This window comes from Anomaloglossus baeobatrachus, chromosome 10 (genome assembly GCF_048569485.1).
Source record: "Anomaloglossus baeobatrachus isolate aAnoBae1 chromosome 10, aAnoBae1.hap1, whole genome shotgun sequence".
NCBI lineage: Eukaryota > Metazoa > Chordata > Amphibia > Anura > Aromobatidae > Anomaloglossus > Anomaloglossus baeobatrachus.
Genome location: NC_134362.1, coordinates 207,846,503 through 207,871,203, shown reverse-complemented (window position 1 = coordinate 207,871,203; position 24,701 = coordinate 207,846,503). Strand labels below are relative to the sequence as shown.

General features: G+C 49.4%; 1 protein-coding gene across 2 annotated transcripts in view; it reads right to left on the bottom strand.

Annotated features, from left to right (window-relative positions):
- LOC142254872 (thyrotropin-releasing hormone receptor-like) overlaps positions 1-24,701 on the bottom strand; it is a 101,046-nt gene that overhangs the window by 29,173 nt on the left and 47,172 nt on the right. The window contains exon 1 of one of the 2 annotated variants that reach the window (XM_075326217.1): positions 11,221-11,298. The exons of the other annotated variant lie outside the window; for it this stretch is intronic. The gene's annotated coding sequence lies outside the window, so the exon portion shown is untranslated. Of the gene's footprint in view, positions 1-11,220; positions 11,299-24,701 lie in introns of those variants that run through there. 2 annotated transcript variants of the gene reach the window in all.

Below are 24,701 nucleotides of genomic sequence, written 5' to 3'. Positions count from 1 at the left end.
CCTATATACAGTGTGTCCACCCATATCCTGTATACACCGCACCTATATACAGTGTGTCCACCCATATCCTGTATACACCGCACCTATATACAGTGTGTCCCCCCCATATCCTGTATACACCACACCTATATACAGTGTGTCCCCCCATATCCTGTATACACCGCACCTATATACAGTGTGTCCACCCATATCCTGTATACACCGCACCTATATACAGTGTGTCCCCCCATATCCTGTATACACCGCACCTATATACAGTGTGTCCACCCATATCCTGTATACACCGCACCTATATACAGTGTGTCCACCCATATCCTGTATACACCGCACCTATATACAGCGTGTCCACCCATATCCTGTATACACCGCACCTATATACAGCGTGTCCACCCATATCCTGTATACACCGCACCTATATACAGCGTGTCCACCCATATCCTGTATACACCGCACCTATATACAGCGTGTCCACCCATATCCTGTATACACGGCACCTATATACAGCGTGTCCACCCATATCCTGTATACACCGCACCTATATACAGCGTGTCCACCCATATCCTGTATACACAGCACCTATATACAGCGTGTCCACCCATATCCTGTATACACCACACCTATATACAGTGTGTCCCCCCATATCCTGTATACACCACACCTATATACAGTGTGTCCACCCATATCCTGTATACACCGCACCTATATACAGCGTGTCCACCCATATCCTGTATACACGGCACCTATATACAGCGTGTCTACCCATATCCTGTATACACGGCACCTATATACAGCGTGTCCACCCATATCCTGTATACACCGCACCTATATACAGCGTGTCCACCCATATCCTGTATACACCGCACCTATATACAGTGTGTCCACCCATATCCTGTATACACCGCACCTATATACAGTGTGTCCACCCATATCCTGTATACACCGCACCTATATACAGTGTGTCCACCCATATCCTGTATACACCGCACCTATATACAGTGTGTCCACCCATATCCTGTATACACCGCACCTATATACAGTGTGTCCACCCATATCCTGTATACACCGCACCTATATACAGTGTGTCCATTCATATCCTGTATACACCGCACCTATATACAATGTGTCCACCCATATCCTGTATACACCGCACCTATATACAGTGTGTCCATTCATATCCTGTATACACCGCACCTATATACAGTGTGTCCACCCATATCCTGTATACACCGCACCTATATACAGTGTGTCCACCCATATCCTGTATACACCGCACCTATATACAGTGTGTCCATTCATATCCTGTATACACCGCACCTATATACAATGTGTCCACCCATATCCTGTATACACCGCACCTATATACAGTGTGTCCACCCATATCCTGTATACACCGCACCTATATACAGTGTGTCCCCCCATATCCTGTATACACCACACCTATATACAGTGTGTCCACCCATCTCCTGTATACACCACACCTATATACAGTGTGTCCACCCATATCCTGTATACACCGCACCTATATACAGTGTGTCCACCCATATCCTGTATACACCGCACCTATATACAGTGTGTCCACCCATATCCTGTATACACCGCACCTATATACAGTGTGTCCACCCGTATCCTGTATACACCGCACCTATATACAGTGTGTCCACCCATATCCTGTATACACCGCCATTAACTTGAAAACGGCGGCAGCTATAGGCATAGAAGTGGTGTCTAGGTATAGTAAAGTAGCCATGTGCTACGCAATGAAGCCACCTATAGCGCCACCTGGTGGAAAACAACGGAGTTAGCATTTTTATCTCGAAAACGGAACTAGATAGAGAAAAAAAGTGAATTACAAAGTTGTAGGGCATCATCAATTCAATACGAATCGACACCTTGCATACAGAAATGCTATGATATGAAACCCATGACCCTCCCCCCCCCAAAACATTGAAGACTGGTCACGCATATGGCGCTCATTAGTGGCCCCCGTCAGCTGCAATGCACATCTGGCCTCTGCACAGCATACTGTATCTGGCTGCAATGCACATCTGGCCTCTGCACAGCATACTGTATCTTGCTGCAATGCACATCTGGCCTCTGCACAGCATACTGTATCTGGCTGCAATGCACATCTGGCCTCTGCTCAGCATACTGTATCTTGCTGCAATGCACATCTGGCCTCTGCACAGCATACTGTATCTGGCTGCAATGCACATCTGGCCTCTGCACAGCATACTGTATCTGGCTGCAATGCACATCTGGCCTCTGCACAGCATACTGTATCTTGCTGCAATGCACATCTGGCCTCTGCACAGCATACTGTATCTTGCTGCAATGCACATCTGGCCTCTGCACAGCATACTGTATCTGGCTGCAATGCACATCTGGCCTCTGCACAACATACTGTATCTGGCTGCAATGCACATCTGGCCTCTGCACAGCATACTGTATCTGGCTGCAATGCACATCTGGCCTCTGCACAGCATACTGTATCTTGCTGCAATGCACATCTGGCCTCTGCACAGCATACTGTATCTGGCTGCAATGCACATCTGGCCTCTGCACAGCATACTGTATCTGGCTGCAATGCACATCTGGACTCTGCACAGCATACTGTATCTGGCTGCAATGCACATCTGGCCTCTGCACAGCATACTGTATCTGGCTGCAATGCACATCTGGCCTCTGCACAGCATACTGTATCTGGCTGCAATGCACATCTGGCCTCTGCACAGCATACTGTATCTGGCTGCAATGCACATCTGGACTCTGCACAGCATACTGTATCTGGCTGCAATGCACATCTGGCCTCTGCACAGCATACTGTATCTGGCTGCAATGCACATCTGGCCTCTGCACAGCATACTGTATCTTGCTGCAATGCACATCTGGACTCTGCACAGCATACTGTATCTTGCTGCAATGCACATCTGGCCTCTGCACAGCATACTGTATCTTGCTGCAATGCACATCTGGCCTCTGCACAGCATACTGTATCTGGCTGCAATGCACATCTGGCCTCTGCACAGCATACTGTATCTTGCTGCAATGCACATCTGGCCTCTGCACAGCATACTGTATCTGGCTGCAATGCACATCTGGCCTCTGCACAGCATACTGTATCTGGCTGCAATGCACATCTGGCCTCTGCACAGCATACTGTATATTGCTGCAATGCACATCTGGCCTCTGCACAGCATACTGTATCTTGCTGCAATGCACATCTGGCCTCTGCACAGCATACTGTATCTTGCTGCACGTTGTGCAATATGGCAGGTGACACGTTTGCAGGCATCTGTGATACGTGGTGGTAGGTCCTACAATGTTGGTGGAGGGGTCGCATACACCTGCTGTGTGATGTGACCTCACAGAAAGAAGTCCAATGGGGTCAGGTCAGGTAAGCGAAGGCCACTCCACACAGCCCCATACCCAATGACTTGTAGGAGGTCTCCATGAGGTGTCGCTTCACGTCCGCAGCCTTGTGAGTTTTACACACGTTCTAATCACAGCATTTCTGTGCAGGGTGTGGATTCGTATTGAATTCATGATGCCCAAAACTTTGTAATTCACTTTTTTTCTCTTTCTCGTTCCGTTTTCGAGATAAAAATGCTAACTCCGTTGTTTTCCACCAGGTGGCGCTATAGGTGGTTTCATTGCGCAGCGCATGTCTACTTTACTATACCTAGACACCACTTCTATGCCTATAGCTGCCGCCGTTCTCAAGTTAATGGCGGTGGACAGGATATGGGGGGGACACACTGTATATAGGTGCGGTGTATACAGGATACGGGTGGACACACTGTATATAGGTGCGGTGTATACAGGATACGGGTGGACACACTGTATATAGGTGCGGTGTATACAGGATATGGGTGGACACACTGTATATAGGTGCGGTGTATACAAGATATGGGTGGACACGCTGTACATAGGTGCAGTGTATACAGGATATGGGTGGACACACTGTATATAGGTGTGGTGTATACAGGACACAGGTGGACACACTGTATATAGGTGCGGTGTATACAGGATATGGGTGCACACACTGTATATAGGTGCGGTGTATACAGGATATGGGTGCACACACTGTATATAGGTGCGGTGTATACAGGATATGGGTGGACACACTGTATATAGGTGCGGTGTATACAGGATATGGGTGGACACACTGTATATAGGTGCGGTGTATACAGGATATGGGTGGACACACTGTATATAGGTGCGGTGTATACAAGATACGGGTGGACACACTGTATATAGGTGCGGTGTATACAGGATACGGGTGGACACACTGTATATAGGTGCGGTGTATACAGGATATGGGTGGACACACTGTATATAGGTGCGGTGTATACAGGATACGGGTGGACACACTGTATATAGGTGCGGTGTATACAGGATATGGGTGGACACACTGTATATAGGTGCGATGTATACAGGATACGGGTGGACACACTGTATATAGGTGCGGTGTATACAGGATACAGGTGGACACACTGTATATAGGTGCGGTGTATACAGGATATGGGTGGACACACTGTATATAGGTGCGGTGTATACAGGATATGGGTGGACACACTGTATATAGGTGCGGTGTATACAGGACACAGGTGGACACACTGTATATAGGTGCGGTGTATACAAGATACGGGTGGACACACTGTATATAGGTGCGGTGTATACAGGATACGGGTGGACACACTGTATATAGGTGCGGTGTATACAGGATATGGGTGGACACACTGTATATAGGTGCGGTGTATACAGGATACGGGTGGACACACTGTATATAGGTGCGGTGTATACAGGATATGGGTGGACACGCTGTATATAGGTGCGGTGTATACAGGATATGGGTGAACACACTGTATATAGGTGCGATGTATACAGGATACGGGTGGACACACTGTATATAGGTGCGGTGTATACAGGATACAGGTGGACACACTGTATATAGGTGCGGTGTATACAGGATATGGGTGGACACACTGTATATAGGTGCGGTGTATACAGGATATGGGTGGACACACTGTATATAGGTGCGGTGTATACAGGATATGGGTGGACACACTGTATATAGGTGCGGTGTATACAGGATATGGGTGGACACACTGTATATAGGTGCGGTGTATACAGGATATAGGTGGACACACTGTATAGAGGTGCGGTGTATACAGTATATGGGTGGACACACTGTATAGAGGTGCGGTGTATACAGGATATGGGTGGACACACTGTATATAGGTGCGGTGTATACAGGATATGGGTGGACACACTGTATATAGGTGCGGTGTATACAGGATATGGGTGGACACACTGTATATAGGTGAGGTGTATACAGTATATGGGTGGACACACTGTATATAGGTGCGGTGTATACAGGATATGGGTGGACACACTGTATATAGGTGCGGTGTATACAGGATATGGGTGGACACACTGTATATAGGTGCGGTGTATACAGTATATGGGTGGACACACTGTATAGAGGTGCGGTGTATACAGGATATGGGTGGACACACTGTATATAGGTGCGGTGTATACAGGATATGGGTGGACACACTGTATATAGGTGCGGTGTATACAGGATATGGGTGGACACACTGTATATAGGTGAGGTGTATACAGTATATGGGTGGACACACTGTATACATGGGCCACTTCTGTTCACCTATTCTGTGAGCTCCCTAATCCCTAGCTGGGATTAATAGCCCTGCTCATCCTGAGCCTCCTGATGATCTAATACATTACATCAGCAGAACATCTCGGTGCCCTCGTCATTAGTTTGTTACAATGTATCAGTCTAGATTCCGGGCGGCTTAAGTCAAAGAGGATAATCCTGACTGTAACAAGATCTAAATACAAAGTAGAAAAACCCTTTAAATTGAGGAATCCTCTTACAGACGATGCCTGCGGGGGGCGCTGTATCTATGGGTCATGTTTTATATTGTTTGATATTAACACGGGGATGGAAATCTCGCATTTTCCGCAGTCACAGCTGCTCCTGACGGCAGAGATACGACCGGAGCATCGATTCCAAGGTTTCAATCATCGCCCTTTAACACAAGCGCTATTGATTTTGGCGGGCGCGGCGTCCGTCCGGGCTCATTCTCCAGTCTCTCTGATGACATATCGCTTCATAAATACTTTAACAGGCTTTGACTGGCGGCTTCGTGACAAGTTTCCTACCTGCGCGCGGTGACAGCGCCACTTAACTCGGCTCCGGTTAATTAAACGCCGCTCCGCAGCCGATCAGAGCGGCGTCTCGTCTGACTCCGCTCCTGACAGCCCAAATTCTGAAATGTCAGGACCGTTCGCCTGTTAATTAGCGATCTTTCAACTCATCCTCCCTCGCCTCTCTGTGGTTTTAGGTAGGAAAACGGCAGACAAGTCTCATCTCTCTCAGGTCGTGCGTTGGCGACTTCGGCGGAGGATTATAACTCAAGGTTGCTTTTTTCAATCATAGTCATACAAAGAAATATCTTCTCTGCAATATGTTCCCAAAATGCAGCCTCCCTACAGATAAAAAATGTCAGTTGCTTCAGTTAAATATCTTCAAAAAAATCCCCCATCTCTCCCGATTCCGACGCTGTTTTCCGCTTTGCTCTGCGTCGCTCCATCGCGGAGATATTCACATTTGTGTCTTGCGGAGAGCGCGGTATGTGAAATCTCTGCTGCTAGTGCAAGGGGGCGTTTCTTCAGAGTCTTCTCTGGGGGCGTGCCCTGTGACTCCTCCCTCCCAGAGTTAGCCAATCACAGCATAGCAGCTGATCTAGCAGTCTAAGATGAGGCCAAACTGACTGCATAAATCACAACAGGAGACTGGAATATATTTGTGCAAAAAACGGTTAAAAGATCTCGATGAATTGTCTGAAAACAAGTAAAAATAAAAACCAGGTCCATGATGAAAAAATAAAATTAGACTTAAAAAAAAGTGCAAGGTGGAAAAAGATTTAGTGCTTTACTCGCCCTCCCCAGATCCAGAAATGAGTGTCCGCTGCTGCCCCTGGTGTATCTGCAGTGCTAACATCACGTCCACAGCGCTGCAGCCAATCAATTCAGCGGCTAAGCCCGAATTAATGACTCTGGCTGATCACAGTGCTACAGAGCTCACAGATTGGCTGCAGAGGTGTCGAGCAGTGGCAGAAACTCAGTGTTGGACCCAGGGAGAGTGAGTAAAGCACAGTTTTTTTGTTTTTTTTAAACTGCAGTCGGGGGATAGAGGTTTCTAAAATAGGAAAATCCCTTTAATTCCATTATTTAGATGGTTCCACCGACTTCCATGGAGATAGAGTGATAGAAGATCAGAGGTGAAGCGCACAATTGCACATACAAAAGCCATATTAACAAAAGCAAAACACCGAGTGAGGACTGATTCGTCTGTAGGAGGCAGAGGGACCCCCGGGCTCCAGGTACAATGACCCCCTCTATAGTGTCACCTCTTGCTGTGAGCGGAAATAAGGATCCAAAAGGCTGAATATTATCCCACTGGATCCTGGGCTGGAGATAAGAAGTGAGGAGTCCGGGGAGGACGTCTGTGACCAAAACACCATTCATGTGACCACGGACACCGAGCGTTCCCCATACCAAGGACAGGCAGCTGAGGAAGATCTGTGAGGGGGGATCTACATGGATCAATAACAGAATATCAGCCACCTGTGATATGTGAGAGGAAGGACGGAAGGAGAGAAGCAAAGAAGGATGGAATAGAGGAAGGAAGGAGAGATGAAAAGAAGGAAGGAAGAGAGGAAGGAAGGTGAGAAGGAAGGAGAGATGAAAAGAAGGAAGGAATAGAGGAAGGAAGGAGAGATGAAAAGAAGGAAGGAAGAGAGGAAGGAAGGAGAGATGAAAAGAAGGAAGGAAGAGAGGAAGGAAGGTGAGAAGGAAGGAGAGATGAAAAGAAGGAAGGAATAGAGGAAGGAAGGAGAGATGAAAAGAAAGGAAGAGAGGAAGGAAGGAGAGATGAAAAGAAGGAAGGAAGAGAGGAAGGAAGGTGAGAAGGAAAGAAGGAAGGGAGGAACGAGAGAAGCAAAGAAGGAAGGAAGGGAGGAAGGAAGGAAGGAAGGAAGGAAGGAGAGCAGCAAAGAAGGAAGGGAGGAAGGAAGGAAGGAGAGAAGGAAAGAAGGAAGGAAGGAAGGAGACAAGGAAGGAGAGAAGGAAGGGAGGAAGGAAGGAAAGGAGGAAGGAAGGGGAGAAGGAAAGAAGGAAGGAGAGGAGGTGGGATAGGAAGGAATGGAGGAAGGAAGCAAAGAAGGAAAGAAGAGAAGAAGAAGGAACAGAAGGAAAGAAGGAAGCAAAGAAGGAAGGAAAGAAAGGAAAAACAGGAAGGAAGCAAAGAAGGACGGAAGGGAGGAAGGAAGGAGAAAAGGAAGGAGAGAAGGAAAGAAGGAAGGAAGGGAGTAAGGAAGGCAAGAAGGAAGGAGAGAAGGAAGGGAGGAAGGAGAGAAGCAAAGAAGGAAGGAAGGGAGGGAGGGAGGAAGGAGAAAAGGAAGGAGAGAAGGAGAGAAGGAAAGAAGGAAGGAAGGGAGGGAGGAAGGAGAAAAGGAAGGAGAGAAGGAGAGAAGGAAGGAAGGGAGGGAGGAAGGAGAAAAGGAAGGAGAGAAGGAAGGGAGGGAGGAGAGAAGCAAAGAAGGAAGGAAGGGAGATAGGAAGGAGAAAAGGAAGGAGAGAAGAAAAGAAGGAAGGAAGGGAGTAAGGAAGGCAAGAAGGAAGGAGAGGAGGTGGGATAGGAAGGAATGGAGGAAGGAAGCAAAGAAGGAAAGAAGAAAAGAAGAAGGAACAGAAGGAAAGAAGGAAGCAAAGAAGGAATGAAAGAAAGGAAAATACAGGAAGGAAGCAAAGAAGGAAGGAAGGGAGGAAAGACTGAAAAAAGAAGAAAGCAAAGAAGGAAGGATAGGAGGATGGAAGGAAAGAAGGAAAGAAAGAAGGAAGAAAAGGTGGGAGGATAGGAAGGAATGGAGGAAGGAAGCAAAGAAGGAAGGAATGAAAGAAGGAAGGAAAGAAAGGGGGAAGGAAGGAATGAAAGAAAGGAGGAAAGAAGGAAAGAAGAAAAGAAGAAGGAACAGAAGGAAATAAGGAAGCAAAGAAGGAAGGAAAGAAAGGAAAATACAGGAAGGAAGCAAAGAAGGAAGGGAGGAAAGACTGAAAAAAGAAGAAAGCAAAGAAGGAAGGATAGGAGGATGGAAGCAAAGAAGGAAGGATAGGAGGATGGAAGGAAAGGTGGGAGGATAGGAAGGAATGGAGGAAGGAAGCAAAGAAGGAAGGAATGAAAGAAGGAAGGAAAGAAAGGGGGAAGGAAGGAAAGAAGGAAGCAAAAAAGGGAGGAAAGAAAGGAAAGATGGAAGGAAGGAAGAAAAAAAAAGGAAGGAAAGAAAGATAGGAAGGAAGGAAAGAAGGTAAGGAGGAAGACTTTAAAAAAGAAGAAAGCAAAGAAGGAAGGAAAGACACAAGAAAGCAAAGAAGTAAGGAAAGGAGGAAGGAAGGAAAGAAAGAAGGAAGGAAAGGAGGTAGGATAGGAAGGAATGGCGATATGAAGCAAAGAAGGAAGGAAGGAAAAATGGAAGGAAAGAAAGGAAAGATGGAAGGAAGAAAAAAAGGAAAGAAGGAAAGACAGGAAGGAAGGAAAAAAGGAAGCAAAGAAGGAAGGAAAGATGAAAGGAAAGAAGAAAAAAAGGAAGGAACAAAGGAAAGAAAGACAGGAAGGAAGCAAAGAAGGAAGGAAAGGAGGAAGAAAGGAAAGGAGGAAGGAAGGAAAGAAGGTAGGAAAGAAAGAAGGAAGGAAAGAAAGGAGGAAGGAAAGAAAGGAAAGAATGAAGCAAAGAAGGAAGGAAAGAAAGGAAAGATGGAAGGAAGAAAATAAAGGAAAGAAAAAAGGAAAGAAGGCAAGAAAGACAGGAAGGAAGGAAAGAAAGAAAGAAAGAAAGAAAGGAAGGAAGGAGGGAGAGAGAAAGGGAAGACAGAAAGAAAGAAAGAAAGAAAGAAAGAAGAAAGGAATTGTCTGCCTCTGTACGGAGCCCATCACTCGTTACATACAGAAGACTAGGGCTTCCCTTGGCCGCGTCTTGTGTCTGAGCCTCGCTGTTCTGGGGACGCAGTAGTCGGGGACATTATGGGACCGGTGGTTCCACAACAAGTGGCATAAATCTGCACTTAGATTCGACTCTCACCTGACAAGATCCCGTCTACAGGTCATGGATCCAGAGAAAGGTCCATGATTTTTGTGCAGTGTTTCTATAAGGATTAGGGGTGACTCCGTGTTACAATGTCCTGGGGGTCCGGGTGGTCCCATCACACCTTTACCCTTTGGGAACTGCTGGTAAAAGTCCTGATATAACACGAGCCCCTCCTGCCGCTGGTCTGTAGGGTAACGCAGGTCTGGGGTAAAGGGGAAAATCCCATTTAGGCAGACGGACCCACTGCTGCCTTCAGCCTTTGCATTAGTGTTGGCGCCCCCGTTGCTGTGCTCAGCCCGGTGTTTTATCACAGCATAAAGCAATTCCAGCTCTTTCCATAAAGCAGCAGGACTGGTGTGGGGACGGGGACGGGTGTGGGGACGGGGACGGGTGTGGGGACGGGGACGGGTGTGGGGACGGGGACGGGTGTGGGGACGGGTGTGGGGACGGGGACGGGTGTGGGGACGGGTGTGGGGACGGGGACGGGTGTGGGGACGGGGACGGGTGTGGGGACGGGGACGGGTGTGGGGACGGGGACGGGTGTGGGGACGGGTGTGGGGACGGGGACGGGTGTGGGGACGGGGACGGGTGTGGGGACGGGGACGGGTGTGGGGACGGGGACGGGTGTGGGGACGGGTGTGGGGACGGGGACGGGTGTGGGGACGGGTGTGGGGACGGGGACGGGTGTGGGGACGGGGACGGGTGTGGGGACGGGGACGGGTGTGGGGACGGGGACGGGTGTGGGGACGGGGACGGGTGTGGGGACGGGTGTGGGGACGGGGACGGGTGTGGGGACGGGGACGGGTGTGGGGACGGGGACGGGTGTGGGGACGGGTGTGGGGACGGGAGGGGGTGCATATAATTACCGGCTGGCCGGTTTTCCATTCCCATCCCTCTGTGTGCGGTGAACGGGAGCATAAAAAATACATTCAATTAAAAAGTACAAAGCTGAATGCTGTGCAAAACTCCAGACACCCAAGCACCGGACACCGGCTCCCAAGTGGGGGGATGCTGGGGGTGATGAGCCGGCGGGGGGGGGAGTGTGACTTACCTGTGTGCCCGAGGGTCTGCAGCCTCCAGCGTCTCCTCTCTCCGCTCTGCGCTGGCTGATATAAGGGGGGCTTCACACCAGCTGATGGTTCTCCTCTGCGCACCAGCCTATAGGAGCGCAGCGTCCTCACCCCCTCCCTGCAGCAGCTCAATCGGGGGGTCACTGCCAGACTGCAGGGGGTTAATCTGGAAGACACAGAGAGCACACTGTGTGTGGGTATGCTGCACCGGATCCAGGATTCCAGCAGATCCTCGCGCTGCTGCCACATCCATTATATAGGGGGAGATCTGTCACTCACAGCCGCTGCCGGAGGGGATGAATGATGGGCAGATCTGCTCAGAGGCAGCTGATAGACCCCAATAATCCTCACCCCCCACCCACACACACACACACCTGGGATATAACCAAGTTGAGGAGGAGGTGAGGTCCCCCGGTAATCACCCCATCATTTTACATTTGGACCTGCAGTTCTGGCTGAGCTGCTGCGCTGTCCATAGTGCTGATCCCTCCAGGACTCCTGATCATGGTGCTGCTGCATCCCAGGACCCCAGATCATGGTGCTGCTCCATCCCAGGACCCCTGATCATGGTGCTGCTCCATCCCAGGACCCCTGATCATGGTGCTGCTCCATCCCAGGACCCCTGATCATGGTGCTGCTGCATCCCAGGACCCCTGATCATGGTGCTGCTGCATCCCAGGACCCCTGATCATGGTGCTGCTCCATCCCAGGACCCCTGATCATGGTGCTGCTGCATCCCAGGACCCCTGATCATGGTGCTGCTCCATCCCAGGACCCCTGATCATGGTGCTGATCCCTCCAGGACCCCTGATCATGGTGCTGTTCCCTCCAGGACTCCTGATCATGGTGCTGCTCCATCCCAGGACCCCTGATCATGGTGCTGTTCCCTCCAGGACTCCTGATCATGGTGCTGCTCCATCCCAGGACCCCTGATCATGGTGATGATCCACCCCAGGACCCCTGATCATGGTGGTGCTCCATCCCAGGACCCCTGATCATGGTGCTGCTCCATCCCAGGACCCCTGATCATGGTGCTGATCCCTCCTGGACCCCTGATCATGGTGCTGATCCCTCCTGGACCCCTGATCATGGTGCTGATCCCTCCTGGACCCCTGATCATGGTGCTGCTCCATCCCAGGACTCCTGATCATGGTGCTGATCCCTCCTGGACTCCTGATCATGGTGCTGATCCCTCCTGGACCCCTGATCATGGTGGTGCTCCATCCCAGGACCCCTGATCATGGTGCTGATCCCTCCTGGACCCCTGATCATGGTGGTGCTCCATCCCAGGACCCCTGATCATGGTGCTGATCCACCCCAGGACCCCCGATCATGGTGGTGCTCCATCCCAGGACCCCTGATCATGGTTGATCATGGTGCTGCTCCATCCCAGGACCCCTGATCATGGTGGTGCTCCATCCCAGGACCCCTGATCATGGTGCTGATCCCTCCTGGACCCCTGATCATGGTGTTGCTCCATCCCAGGACTCCTGATCATGGTGCTGATCCCTCCTGGACCCCTGATCATGGTGGTGCTCCATCCCAGGACCCCTGATCATGGTGCTGATCCCTCCTGGACCCCTGATCATGGTGCTGATCCCTCCTGGACCCCTGATCATGGTGCTGCTCCATCCCAGGACCCCTGATCATGGTGCTGATCCCTCCTGGACCCCTGATCATGGTGCTGCTCCATCCCAGGACCCCTGATCATGGTGCTGATCCCTCCTGGACCCCTGATCATGGTGCTGATCCCTCCTGGACCCCTGATCATGGTGCTGCTCCATCCCAGGACCCCTGATCATGGTGCTGATCCCTCCTGGACCCCTGATCATGGCGCTGCTCCATCCCAGGACTCCTGATCATGGTGGTTCTCCATCCTGGAACCCTGATCATGGTGGTGCTCCATCCCAGGACCCCTGATCATGGTGCTGCTCCATCCCAGGACTCCTGATCATGGTGGTTCTCCATCCTGGAACCCTGATCATGGTGGTTCTCCATCCTGGAACCCTGATCATGGTGCTGCTGCATCCCAGGACCCCTGATCATGGCGCTGCTCCATCCCAGGACTCCTGATCATGGTGGTTCTCCATCCTGGAACCCTGACCATGGGACAGATCCCTTCTGGGACCCCTGATCATGGCGCTGATCCATCCGATTCCCAGGACTCCTAATCATTGTATTGATCCCTCTCGGGACTCCTGATCATGGTGCTGACAACTGCCTTTTAAAGACGCAGCGCAGTTAACCCCTTTCTTGCCGAGAAGAATACAAGACTAATTGCTGCTCTGCGCTATGGGATTTCTTTTCTTTTTTACCCTCTGGAGCGCTGTATTCACGATGAGGCAACAGACGACGAGACAAGGACCAGTCTATAATAATACGTCCTCAATTTTAGCGCCCACACTGGCTGGCACTCAGCTTTCCCAGGTTCCTGAATGCCATTTCCCACTTATATAATATAATGATAGTAACATACAGCATTCACCAATCTGGAGACTGACAACAACCCATGTACCCAGAGAGGAGCTTAATTATGTATTACATCGGAATACTGCCCCCAGTGGTCACACTTATGTATTACATCGGAATACTGCCCCCAGTGGTCACACTTATGTATTACATTGGAATACTGCCCCCAGTGGTCACACTTATGCATTACATTGGAATACTGCCCCCAGTGGTCACACTTATGTATTACATTGGAATACTGCCCCCAGTGGTCACACTTATGTATTACATTGGAATACTGCCCCCAGTGGTCACACTTATGTATTACATTGGAATACTGCCCCCAGTGGTCACACTTATGTATTACATTGGAATACTGCCCCCAGTGGTCACACTTATGCATTACATTGGAATACTGCCCCCAGTGGTCACGCTTATGTATTACATTGGAATACTGCCCCCAGTGGTCACGCTTATGTATTACATTGGAATACTGCCCCCAGTGGTCACACTTATGTATTACATTGGAATACTGCCCCCAGTGGTCACACTTATGTATTACATTGGAATACTGCCCCCAGTGGTCACACTTATGTATTACATTGGAATACTGCCCCCAGTGGTCACACTTATGTATTACATTGGAATACTGCCCCCAGTGGTCACACTTATGTATTACATTGGAATACTGCCCCCAGTGGTCACACTTATGTATTACATTGGAATACTGCCCCCAGTGGTCACACTTATGTATTACATCGGAATACTGCCCCCAGTGGTCACACTTATGTATTACATCGGAATACTGCCCCCAGTGGTCACACTTATGTATTACATTGGAATACTGCCCCCAGTGGTCACACTTATGTATTACATTGGAATACTGCCCCCAGTGGTCACACTTATGTATTACATTGGAATACTGCCCCCAGTGGTCACACTTATGTATTACATTGGAATACTGCCCCCAGTGGTCACACTTATGAATTACATTGGACTACTGCCCCAAGTGGTCACGCTTATGTATTACATTGGAATACTGCCCCCAGTGGTCACACTTATGCATTACATTGGACTACTGCCCCCAGTGGTCACACTTATGCATTACATTGGACTACTGCCCCCAGTGGTCACACTTATGCATTACATTGGAATACTGCCCCCAGTGGTCACACTTATGTATTACATTGGAATACTGCCCCCAGTGGTCACACTTATGTATTACATTGGAATACTGCCCCCAGTGGTCACACTTATGAATTACATTGGACTACTGCCCCAAGTGGTCACGCTTATGTATTACATTGGAATACTGCCCCCAGTGGTCACACTTATGCATTACATTGGACTACTGCCCCCAGTGGTCACACTTATGCATTACATTGGACTACTGCCCCCAGTGGTCACACTTATGCATTACATTGGACTACTGCCCCCAGTGGTCACACTTATGTATTACATTGGAATACTGCCCCCAGTGGTCACACTTATGTATTACATTGGAATACTGCCCCCAGTGGTCACACTTATGTATTACATTGGAATACTGCCCCCAGTGGTCACACTTATGTATTACATCGGAATACTGCCCCCAGTGGTCACACTTATGTATTACATCGGAATACTGCCCCCAGTGGTCACACTTATGTATTACATTGGAATACTGCCCCCAGTGGTCACACTTATGTATTACATTGGAATACTGCCCCCAGTGGTCACACTTATGTATTACATTGGAATACTGCCCCCAGTGGTCACACTTATGTATTACATTGGAATACTGCCCCCAGTGGTCACACTTATGAATTACATTGGACTACTGCCCCAAGTGGTCACGCTTATGTATTACATTGGAATACTGCCCCCAGTGGTCACACTTATGCATTACATTGGACTACTGCCCCCAGTGGTCACACTTATGCATTACATTGGACTACTGCCCCCAGTGGTCACACTTATGCATTACATTGGAATACTGCCCCCAGTGGTCACACTTATGTATTACATTGGAATACTGCCCCCAGTGGTCACACTTATGTATTACATTGGAATACTGCCCCCAGTGGTCACACTTATGCATTACATTGGAATACTGCCCCCAGTGGTCACGCTTATGTATTACATTGGAATACTGCCCCCAGTGGTCACACTTATGCATTACATTGGAATACTGCCCCCAGTGGTCACACTTATGTATTACATTGGAATACTGCCCCCAGTGGTCACACTTATGTATTACATTGGAATACTGCCCCCAGTGGTCACACTTATGCATTACATTGGAATACTGCCCCCAGTGGTCACACTTATGTATTACATTGGAATACTGCCCCCAGTGGTCACACTTATGCATTACATTGGAATACTGCCCCCAGTGGTCACACTTATGCATTACATTGGAATACTGCCCCCAGTGGTCACACTTATGTATTACATTGGAATACTGCCCCCAGTGGTCACACTTATGTATTACATCGGAATACTGCCCTCAGTGGTCACACTTATGTATTACATTGGAATACTGCCCCCAGTGGTCACACTTATGTATTACATTGGAATACTGCCCCTAGTGGTCACACTTATGTATTACATCGGAATACTGCCCTCAGTGGTCACACTTATGCATTACATCGGAATACTGCCCCCAGTGGTCACACTTATGCATTACATTGGAATACTGCCCTCAGTGGTCACACTTATGTATTACATCGGAATACTGCCCCCAGTGGTCACACTTATGTATTACTTTGGAATACTGCCCCAGTGGTCACACTTATGTATTACATCGGAATACTGCCCTCAGTGGTCACACTTATGTATTACATCGGAATACTGCCCCCAGTGGTCACACTTATGCATTACATTGGAATACTGCCCTCAGTGGTCACACTTATGCATTACATTGGAATACTGCCCCCAGTGGTCACGCTTATGTATTACATTGGAATACTGCCCCCAGTGGTCACACTTATGCATTACATTGGAATACTGCCCCCAGTGGTCACACTTATGCATTACATTGGAATACTGCCCCCAGTGGTCACACTTATGCATTACATTGGAATACTGCCCCCAGTGGTCACATTTATGTATTACATAGGAATACTGCCCCTAGTGGTCACACTTATGTATTACATCGGAATACTGCCCCCAGTGGTCACACTTATGTATTACATAGGAATACTGCCCCTAGTGGTCACACTTATGTATTACATCGGAATACTGCCCCCAGTGGTCACACTTATGTATTACATAGGAATACTGCCCCCAGTGGTCACACTTATGCATTACATCGGAATACTGCCCCCAGTGGTCACACTTATGTATTACTTTGGAATACTGCCCCCAGTGGTCACACTTATGTATTACATAGGAATACTGCCCCCAGTGGTCACACTTATGTATTACATTGGAATACTGCCCCCAGTGGTCACACTCTTTGCTTGCGGTTCCCCCTCCTGATGGCTGCTGCTGCAGTTGTGACTTTCTTGGGTTATTTCTATGGCGGATCCCTAAATAGAGTGAAACTATGAGAATTCGCCTCAGGAATTGGAGCTTATAAATAAGAGATCCGCTGAGCTCCTGGAGGCCCCGTTTTCCAGGCACACAGGTTCACGGATCAGTAAATGTAATATTTAAGCGTTGCCGCTTCTTCCGCTGGGCCGAGAAATAGCAAAATGCAAAACCGTATAAATAATAAACCTTTATGCGGCTCCTTGTGCATCGTGGCCCGAAGTGATGGAGAGGGGAAGACATGATAAAGTAATGGGGGCTTCAGGCGGCTCCATTACGGGTCCGCACACGGGAGGTTTCGGAGAGGAGTCCAGAGGGCGATGATCTGCGGATATCTAATGTCAGATCCATCAGAAGAGACCAGAGGCTCTTGGAAATGACCACGGTGGAAGAGAAGAGGGCCCATCTCGTTCCGAGGAGTGCGCCTATTTCGTTAGGAGAAGTGCGCCTACCTTGGTTGGAGGAGTGCGCCCACCTTGGTTGGGGGATTGCGCCCACCTTGGTTGGGGGATTGCGCCCACCTTGGTTGGGGGATTGCGCCCACATTGGTTGGAGGAGTGCGCCCACCTTAGTTGGAAGAGTGCACCCACGTTAGTTGGAAGAGCGCACCCACCTTGGTTGAAGGAGAATACCCACCTTGGTTGAAGAAGTCCACCTTGTTGGGAGGAGCGTGCCTACCTCGCTGGGAGGAGTGTGACCACCTCATTGGGTAGAACAGGCCCACCTCGTTGGGAAGAGCGGGCTCACCTCGTTGGGAGGAGAAGGGCCACCTCATTGGGAGGAGTGCCCACCTCGTTGGGAGGAGTACCCCTATTTATTTTGAGCAGTGCTTCCACCTCGTAGGGAGAAGTGCGCCCCCCTTGTTGGGAGGATCACACCCACCTCGTTGGGAAGAGCGGGCCCACCTCGTTGGGAAGAACGGGCCCACCTCGTTGGGAAGAGCGGGCCCACCTCGTTGGGAGGAGCGGGCCCACCTCGTTGGGAGGAGCGGGCCCACCTCATTGGGAGGAACGGGCCCACCTCATTGGGAGGAGTACCTTCATGTTGGTTGGAGGAGCGTTCCCACTTCACTGGGAGGAGCGGGCCCACCTCGTTGGGAGGACTGCGCTCACCTCTCTGGGAGGAGCACGCTCTTCTCCTTGTGAGGAGCGCGCCCACCTTGTTAGGAAGAGCGGGCCCACCTTGTTAGGAAGAGCGGGCCCACCTGGTTGGAAGGAGCGGGCCCACCTCGTTGGAAGGAGCGGGCCCACCTCGTTGGGAAGAGCAGGCCCACCTCATTGGGAAGAGCGGGCTCACCTCGTTGGAAGGAGCGGGCCCACCTCGTTGGAAGGAGCGGGCCCACCTCGTTGGAAGGAGCGGGCCCACCTCGTTGGAAGGAGTGGGCCCACCTCGTTGGAAGGAGCAGGCCCATCTCATTGGGAGGAGTGCATCCACCTTGTTGGGAGCAGTGTGACCACCATGTTGGGGGCAGTTACCGCTTCATGCCTGTGAAAATAGGAATGAGGCTGCGCATCATGGAGGGATCCAGACGTCTATTCTTTGGGGACCGTCTTGGGTCTTCTGTCTTGTATCCTCCATCACTGCAGATAATATACAGTGGATATTGTTTTATGCGGCATCCATCAGATCAATAATGTGAGGAAGGGTCTTGGATCACCAGGTCCACAGCACACGGGAATGCTCTGAACGTCGCTTTACTTGGTCACGTATGTGATTCAGTGGAAGGTCAAATCAATGAGACTCCCCCCTCCCCCGCCCAGTAATTATCCCCTCGTCTCCCTCCATGCTGGATATTGACTTTACAGGTGACACCTCTGTCATCCCCGGGGGTCTCTGTACCTCGCTGCTATCCTCTCCTCTGCCCTTCATCCCTTCCTGAACTCATCACCAATGTCATCACCGTCAGAGCCCAATAAAGAAGACGCTCAATGCATTCGTTACCGGTCACTGACCGGCTATGTAATCTCTGATGAACGTCTACTGCGCTGCGCAGCAGGCACCGGCACTGGGGAAGGGGTCAGTAGGAATGTGATATGGTACTGCTGGCGCTACGTCCATTCATTATCTGGACACCGTATGGCAGCACTTGTTTGCCTCCATGTAATTACAATATGATTTTATACAAGCTCGGCATCGGCACAGCATGGCGCTGTGTGGGCACGGTCTGGCAGTATGTGGGCACTGTGAATCTCCTGGCACTCCATACTGGCAGCTATGAAAGCAATGTATTGCGGCATGTCCCTTGTAACTGAGAAATGCATATCAATAAGTAGGCACCGTATGTAGCGGTACAGAGTATGTGCACGGCATTAACACTGCGCATTCAGTGCACAATTTCTCCAGACACCGTATATCACTAATGATCTGGGTAATACACACCACCATATTTTAGGCACCGAACACCATTATTCGGGCACCACAGATCACTATTATTTGAGCGCCGTACACCATTATTTGGGCGCCCTACATCACCATTATTCGGTTGCCATATATCCCCATAATTTGAGTGCCGTACATCACCAGTATATGGGCACCCTACATCACCAGTATATGGGCACCCTACATCACCATTATTCGGTTGCCATACATCCCCATAATTTGGGTGCCGTACATCACCAGTATATGGGCACCCTATATCACTATTATTTGGTTGCCATACATCCGCATTATTTGGGCGCCGAACACCACTATGTTGTTGCCGTACACCTCAATTTTGGCACTGTACACCACTATTTTGGCACCGTACACCACTATTTGGGTGCCGTATACTATTATTTGGGCGCCGTACACCACTATTTAGGTGCTGTACCACTATTTTGGCGCCGTACACCACTATTTGGGTGTCGTACACCACTATTTGAGTGCCGTACACCACTATTTGGGCGCCGTACTCCACTATTTGGGCGCCGTACACTACTATTTGGGCGTCATATACCACTATTTGGGCGTCAAATACCACTATTTGGGTGTCATATACTACTATTTGGGCGCCGTATACCACTATTTGGGTGCCGTACACCACTATTTAGGCGCTGTACACCATTATTTGGGTGCGGAACACCACTATTTGGGCGCCGTATAGCACTATTTGGGCGCCGTACACCACTATTTGGGCGCCGTACACCACTATTTAGGCGCTGTACACCATTATTTGGGTGCGGAACACCACTATTTGGGCGCCGTATAGCACTATTTGGGCACTGTATACCACTATTTGGGTACCGTATACTACTATTTGGGTGTCGTACACCAATATTTAGGCGCTGTACCACTATTTGGGCGCCATACACCACTATTTGGGCGCTGTACACTACTATTTGGGTGTCATATACCACTATTTGGGCGCCGTACATCACTATTTGGGCGCTGTACACCACTATTTAGGCGCCGTACACCACTATTTGTGCGCCGTACACCACTATTTGGGCGCCGTACACCACTATTTGTGCGCCGTACACCACTATTTGTGCGCCGTACACCACTATTTAGGCGCCGTACACCACTATTTAGGCGCCGTACACCACTATTTAGGCGCCGTACACCACTATTTGGGCGCCGTACACCACTTTTTAGGCGCCGTACACCACTAGTTAGGTGCCGTACACCACTATTTGGGCACCGTACACCACTATTTGGGTGCCGTATAGCACTATTTGGGCTTCATACACCACTATTTGGGCGCCGTACACCACTATTTGGGCGTCGTACACCACTATTTGGGCGTCGTACACCACTATTTGGGCGCCGTACACCACTATTTGAGCGCCGTACACCACTATTTGGGCATCGTACACCACTATTTAGGCACCGTACACCACTATTTGGGCGCCGTACACCACTATTTGGGCGTCGTACACCACTATTTGGGCGCCGTACACCACTATTTAGGTGTCGTACACCACTATTTGGGCACTGTACCATTATTTGGGCGCCGTACACCACTATTTGGGCGCCATACACCACTATTTGGGCGCCGTACACCACTATTTGGGCGTCGTACACCACTATTTGGGCGCCATACACCACTATTTGGGCGCCATACACCACTATTTGGGCGCCGTACACCACTATTTGGGCGCCGTACACCACTATTTGGGCGCCATACACCACTATTTGGGCGCCGTACACCACTATTTGGGCGTCGTACACCACTATTTAGGCGCTGTACACCAATATTTAGGCGCTGTATACCACTATTGGGGCACCGTACACCACTATTTGGGCGTCGTACACCACTATTTGGGCGCCGTACACCACTATTTAGGTGTCGTACACCACTATTTGGGCACTGTACCATTATTTGGGCGCCGTACACCACTATTTGGGCGCCATACACCACCATTTGGGCGCCGTACACCACTATTTGGGCGCCGTACACCACTATTTAGGTGTCGTACACCACTATTTGGGCGCCATACACCACCATTTGGGCGCCGTACACCACTATTTGGGCGTCGTACACCACTATTTAGGCGCCGTACACCACTATTTGGGCGCCGTCCTTTGCTCCCCCCGTGCGGCTTTCCTCTCTTGCGAGTTCTGTTTATCTGCGGAGCTACAAAGTGGCAGATTTTGTTTAGTGTCATCGCAGCCGTGAGGAATCTGCTGATCTCTCACAGACGGACCCGGCCTCGGATGCACGAGCCCCCGACTGTCGCTGCTGATTACTCTCTGATTACTGCAATATTGCGGAGAATCATATCAGCTCCGTGAGTCATAATGAAGCCACATACCGGAGCGCAGCGCAAGTCAATCACCGCATGTCAGAGCACATCTGCTGCTGGCAATAAAAACGCTTTCTTAAAGGGGTTGTTCCATAAACAGCATATTGTAGAATGACTACAGGGACCCCCACTGATCAGGAGCACGGCGCTCCTAACAGTGACCACTGCATGCATCTGAATAGCCAGGCATACATGACATTCAGGGGTCCAGGAAAGCTGGGTGACAACCCTGACTGGGGCTATAACTGTTTGGCACTCAGTTTTCCCTGTATTAGCAGCATTAACCAAACTCGGGACCTCAGCGAGGTGGAAAGCGGCGCCTCGGCCGCTGCATTTCTGACGCTAATCTTTCTTGCACTTGTAATGAGCAATAATGAAGCCGGTTCCTCCGCGATGAAAAATCTGTTCAACTGGTCACAAAAATTTGCCGGCGTGTTTGAAAAATTCTATTATTCAAGAGCCTCGGGGGACGTAAAACGGTGCATGGGGGGATGCAGCGAGGACTCTGCCGCCGAGGGCTGAAACCAAGAAAATCTGCAGCAACGTGGAGACACAATCTCCAAAAATCTTGAAAAAAGCAAAATAAAAAAATTAAAATAAAAAAAGGATTCAGCCAAAAGAGAAGATAAAAGGCGTCCGGAAACGTGACCCAGTTGTTACGAGCCAAAATCAAAGCTTGGATTTTACTGGATGTCACTAAAGAGGATTTTGGTAAAAAAAATTCACTCCCCCCCCCCCCACCAAAATCTGCAAAAAACAATGGTGGCAAAATCAGCCCCAATCTTCCTATGAATGTTTTTTTTTTTTGGGCCATATAAACCTGCCACAGTTTAAACCAAAAATATGTTACTGAAAATGGACCTACCTGTTAGATCACTGCAGGATAGAAATGTACCTAAATCCCTTCAACATGGTCAGGATAGGTATGAGCTATAGCCGGCATAGGGAGGAGTGAGGAGCAAATATTTGTAGCAGAAGGGAGCGGCTGCAGCTAAGATTACAATACATGTTAGATCACTGCAGGATAGAAATGCACCTTAACCCCTGCAACATGGTCAGCATAGGTATGAGCTATAGCCAGCATTGAGAGGAGTGAGGAGCAGATAATTATAACAGAAGGGAGTGGCTGCAGCTGAGGTTACAACTAACTGTTAGATCATGGCAGGATAGAAATGTACTTTAACCCCTTCAACATGGTCAGCATAGGTGCAAGCTATAGCCGGCATGCGGAGTGGATATTTATAGCACAACGGAATGGCTGCAGTGGAGGTTCACAGTTACATGTTAGATCACTGCAAAGTAGAAATGCACCTTTACCCCGGCAACATGGTCGCATAGGTATGAGCTATAGCCAGAATGGGGAGGAGTGAGGAGCGGATATTTATAGCACAAGGGAGTTGCTGCAGGTGAGGTTACAACTACCTGTTAGATCACTTCAGGAGAGAAATGCACCTTTACACCTTCAACATGGTCAGCATAGGTATGAGCTATAGCTGGCATAGGGAGGAGTGGATATTTATAGCAGATGGGAGTGGCTGCTGCTGAGATTACAACTATCTGTTAGATCACTGCATGATAGGAATGTACCTAAACCCCTTAAACATGGTCAGCATAGGTATGAGGTATAGCCAGCATGGGGAGAAGTGAGGAGCAGATCTTTATAGCAGAAGGGAGTTACTGAAGCTGAGATTACAACTATCTGTTAGATCACTGCAGGATAGAAATGCACCTTAACCCCTTCAACATGGTCAGCATAGGTATGAGCTATAGCCAGCATGGGGAGAAGTGAGGAGCAGATATTTGTAGCAGAAGGGTATGGCTGCAGCTGAGGTTACAGCTACCTGTTAGATCACTGCAGGTTAGAGATGCACCTTAACTCCTTCAGTACCTGATGAAATAAAATGTAAACAGTACAGGTCACATAGGACAAGTCTGAGGTAGAGGTGAACTCACAGAGGATTGTCTAAACTGGACACAATTGTAGCAAACACTCATCTGTGAGGTCTGGAGGGCGTCACAACAAGAAGCTACAAAACTTTCCACTATTCCCGTTACTTTTAGACGCTTTTAAGCAGATTTTATATATCCGCGACCTTCCTGCCGCGTACAGAGACGATGATAGAGTCTTCTACTTCGACTTTCCCTTTAATTCACGGCTGAACTCGTAAAGGTCGGTGTCGGAGCGGAGTAATCTGATCTTAATTAACCGATCCTGAATGTCACATTCTTCTTCTTGGTGGAATCTCGCTGACCGGAGATCGCGGTGACAGAAGAGGCGGCTAATGACTTGTGTTCTGGAACTTTCCCGTCCCTTTATTACTAATCATCGGTCTTGATGTCAGCGTTTGCTTTGTAAATCCGGCGTGCGTCAGATCGTCAAGGTCTCGGAAGTTTTTGGTTTTTTTTTACAACGGCGTCTATTGTAAGATTTTTGGCTCCGTAGTAAAGTGGTGGAGATAATTGAATTGTCGGAATTCTCTTCCGTGTGATATCGGGGGAGGGGTCAACCATTGTAACACGGTAATATGGGGAGCGCAGCTCCAGGAGGGGGTGGTACTCGCGGACGTGCGGCGGCTCACATAATAGATTTCCGCTTTCCACGTTTCATAATGGGAGACTGAAAAATAAAATCTACGCTTCAAGGACACGAAATCATCACTGGGGGAGGTGAAATACGTCTCAGAGTAATTCGATTTAGGAGCGATATCCGGCTTTCCCGCTAGTCAGTCGTCTTGTGACTGTCTGTCTTTGGGAAAGCTGGGTGACAGGCAGTGTGG